This window comes from Oryctolagus cuniculus, chromosome 10 (genome assembly GCF_051225735.1).
Source record: "Oryctolagus cuniculus isolate XC-2025 breed Fujian yellow rabbit chromosome 10, ASM5122573v1, whole genome shotgun sequence".
Classification (NCBI taxonomy): Eukaryota; Metazoa; Chordata; class Mammalia; order Lagomorpha; family Leporidae; genus Oryctolagus; species Oryctolagus cuniculus.
The window spans coordinates 16,754,939-16,758,685 of NC_142876.1; the positions used below are offsets into that span (position 1 = coordinate 16,754,939).

Sequence of the window (3,747 nt, forward strand, 5' to 3'; positions counted from 1 at the left end):
GCATTGCCCAAGCCTCCCAATCCCATGCACCCCCACTTCTGAGCACTGCCCACGCCACCCCACCCCCATAGTACTACAGTGGAAAACAACAGATTCTATGGTTTCGCTGCTTCGAACCGAACCAGCTAAAAATATCCAATATGGCTGCTGGCTATGTCCCTGCCATGACCTTTAACTTGTTATAATCTCATTAGCAAATTACCACGGCTGACAATCCCGTTCTCATCGTGCACCTGACACTGTGACACTCCAGAGATTTCCACAAAAGGATGAGGCAGTGGGCGGTACGCAAGCGCCTCTCCAAACTCCACCTCCTTTGAATACTGAGTGAAGCCCCACCCCCGGCACCACCTGCTACGCCTCCAGATCAGAAAGGAAGGGCCCTGACCCTTGCGGAGGGCAGCTCGCCTGCACTTCTTCCTGAGAGTGCACTTTTGCTTTGCATGTGAATAAACTCTGCTTCTCCACTCACCTTCACCTACATCTCATCCTTGAATTTCCAACTCAGTTCTTTCATTTTTTTAAAGATTTGTTTTATTTTTATTTGAAATGCAAAGTTACAGAGAGAGGGAAGGAGAAACAGAGAGAGCTCCTCCATCTGTTGATCCATTCATGAAATGGCTGCAACTGCCAAGGCTGGGCTAGGCTGGAGCCAGGAGCCAGGAGCTTCTTCGAGGTCTTCCATGTGGGTGGCAGGGGCCCAAGGACTTGGACCACCTTCCTCTGCTTCCCCAGGTGCATCAGCCAGGAGCTGGATCAGAAGTGGAGCAGCCAGGACTCGAATCAGAGCCCACAGGTGTTGTGGTGTCACAGGCAGTGGCTCTACCTGCTATACCACAACACAGCCCCCTCTAACACAGATCTTATACCTAACCTTATACCTTGTTATTATCTATGTCCCCTGAGCAGTAATCCCATGTCTACTACATTCTCCACACACACAAATTAGGTTTGCAACACAAATCTAATTATGTCACTACCACCCACTTCTTTCAGCTTAGTGTCTTCTCATTTATCTTACAGCATGGTCAAAACTCTTTACTGATTCAGGATTGGACACCCCTCTGTGTCTGCCCCTTGCCTGTTTCTCCTGCCTCATCTCATCCATTGTGTGCCTTATGCTCTGTGCTCCAGCCACACTGGTTTCCTTCAATCCCTCAGATTCTCTGCTGACACCTGCCACAGGGCCTTGGCCTATGCTGCAGTCTGGCTTTGATAACCGCTAGCTCTTGGCTCAGGTCTCCTCTCCTTGGGAGATGACTCTCTGATCTCTCTGGCTGGGTCAGATCCTCCTATAAACAGGCCCCATGGCACCACATATGACTTGTTATCCCTTACTGCGTACATACAGTCGCATCCCTCTCTGACGAATGTCCGTCTTCCACATCAGGTGGACTAGTTGTACGCTCCGTGAGGACAGCAGGTCTCTGCCTGTGCCCCAGCTGCTTAGCATGGTGTTTGCCTCAGCGCCTGAAATTCTTAACGAATATGAGGAAGCAATTGGGTAATATTATTTTGTTCTATGGTATGAGTGATTGATAGGACCCCAGTTTCCTCACAGCAGGTTTCTGTCTGAGGTCCACGCAGTGCTAGAAAATGGAGACAAAGTTTTATACAGTTCCGGTTACCTGAGAGAAAACATCTTTGGCAAATTCTCAGAGAGGCTGTGGCCTTCTCCTCTTCCTCCGAAATGGTGCTCCTAGAGAGATTTGGAAGCCTTCTTTCCCAGGTGAATCTGCAACAGCACATGGTAGTTAATAGATGCCAAGCACACACAAGACAAAGCCAGGCCAAGGCCAATGTGATTAGAGTCTTAGAGTCGCTCTCACTGTATCAGTTACAAGGAGAGAGAAAGGGAGATTCCCCAGGGTCATTCATTGTCTCGCACACAAAAGAGGATTTCATCAAAACAAAAGGGACGATGCACCCAGGCGAGCTGCGAGATGCCCTGTGGCCAGGGACCCAATCGTTGCGAGGGTAGCTGCTCCGGCCAGGGGAAGCCCACAGCTCTTCAGCGGCTGGGAGATGGTGAGGAATGGCCTCCTAACAGCCACCTGCGGAGACGGGCAGGTGAGTGGGAGGGGCCTCCTTGGGGGGAGTCGCTGGGGATCTGCTGGGACCCAGAGCAGCCTCGCCAGCCTCCGTGGGTGCTATGGACCGGTAGGTCTCCAGGCTTCTCATTCCTTTAAACACTTAGAGTCCCTGAAACCTCAACTGCTCGCTTACCTCTTCTGCCCCGTGATGGTACCCAGATCAGCAGCGGTGGGTCCGAGCTGTCTTGTTATAAGAACACAATTTTCCTAAATCTGGGGCTGGGGTTGTAGGGAGGAGGGCTATAGGGCTCCATTCTACGTTTCCAACAATTGCTCTAAAATGAACTTTCCAAGAGTGGAGACAGCCTTGCGGTGGTGCGAGAGGCTGAGCTTTGCTGCCGGGAGGGGGAGGTGGCGATGATTCCCCTGTTCGTGGGTCTTGTGGGTGAAATTCCAGGCCCTTCCTGTCTCTGGTGAGCTCCTGCTAATGAGCCTCCTGGGGAAGCCTGCAGACTTCTGCTCCTCTCCTCCAAGGAGAGGGAAAAACCCCAGGAGTCTTGGAGAAGTTTCAAATTGCGTTCTCTGACAGTGAATGGGCTTAGCCGCAGGTTGTAAGTGGCCCACACTGATTTCTTTTTTTTTTTTTTAAGATTTATTTATTTATTTGAAAATCAGAGTTACACAGAAAGAGGAGAGGCAGAGAGAGAGAGAGAGAGAGAGAGACAGACAGAGGTTTTCCATCCGATGGTTCATTCCCCAATTGGCTGCAACAGCCGGAGTTGCGCCGATCCAGAGCCAGGAGCTTCTTCTGGGTCTCCCACGTGGGTGCAGGGGCCCAAGGACTTGGGCCATCTTCTACTGCTTTCCCAGGCCATAGCAGAGAGCTGGATTGGAAGTGGAGCAGCCGGGTCTCGAACCAGCGCCCATATGGGATGCCGGCGCTTCAGGCCAGGGCGTTAACCCTCTGCGCCACAGCCGTGGCCCGACCCTGATTTCAATAAGCTTGAGACTTGTCACTCTTAGTAATGAGCAGACTTTAAAAGAAAGGAAGCCAGCTCCAGAGTTTTAGTTCACTCGTTCCATAGCAGAAAGCACCCCGATTCGTGTTCAAAATCGCGGTGGGGAATGCCTGGGAAACAACTGACAAGGTTAAAAAAAAAAAAAAAGGGTTGGGAAACTCGCTGGTTCTCTGGCCTACTTTCCAGCTGGTAGGATGTTGGCCTCTCTTCACAGAACAGTGTGTGGGTCCTTATCTAATCAAGAAGTAAGGTGACGGCTGTTCAAGGCGACGCCATCTCCAGAGTACATTCCTCTTTCATCAAGGGACCTGCTTCATGCTGAAAGCCATTAGTAATGTTATCAACAAACCTGGAGGGGTTTGTGGAACCTTCACTGTGAGAGGGCTGTTTTGCAGGGAACCAGCCCGCAGGCATCTTCTGGTTGAAATAAATACCCGTGTATGAGGACCTCCCAGCACACGCCCCCCATCTATCGCAGTGAACCGTACACAGAAGAAACAGAAATGGGAATTCCCACGTTAGCTTGAGTAATAGGTAAATAGCAAAAAGAACCGGCGTGTGGCATGGCAGTAGAACCCCATCACAGCTTGCTGAGTCCGTGGAATGCCAGTGTCTCTGTCAATTCAAACTCAGCCAACTGCAAAAGTAAAAAGGACTTTATTTGGGGTCTTTGGAAGTGCAGTTTGAGAGACCCG

General features: G+C 50.8%; 1 long non-coding RNA gene across 1 annotated transcript; it reads right to left on the reverse strand.

The window, feature by feature from the left end:
* Nucleotides 1-511: 511 nt before the first annotated feature.
* LOC149123688 (uncharacterized) lies at nt 512-1,967 on the reverse strand. The gene is made up of 3 exons (XR_016213910.1): nt 1,830-1,967; nt 1,629-1,735; nt 512-751 (listed from the first exon to the last, which is right to left on the reverse strand). It is a non-coding gene; the product is annotated as an uncharacterized LOC149123688 (long non-coding RNA).
* Between the last annotated feature and the right edge of the window lie 1,780 nt (nt 1,968-3,747).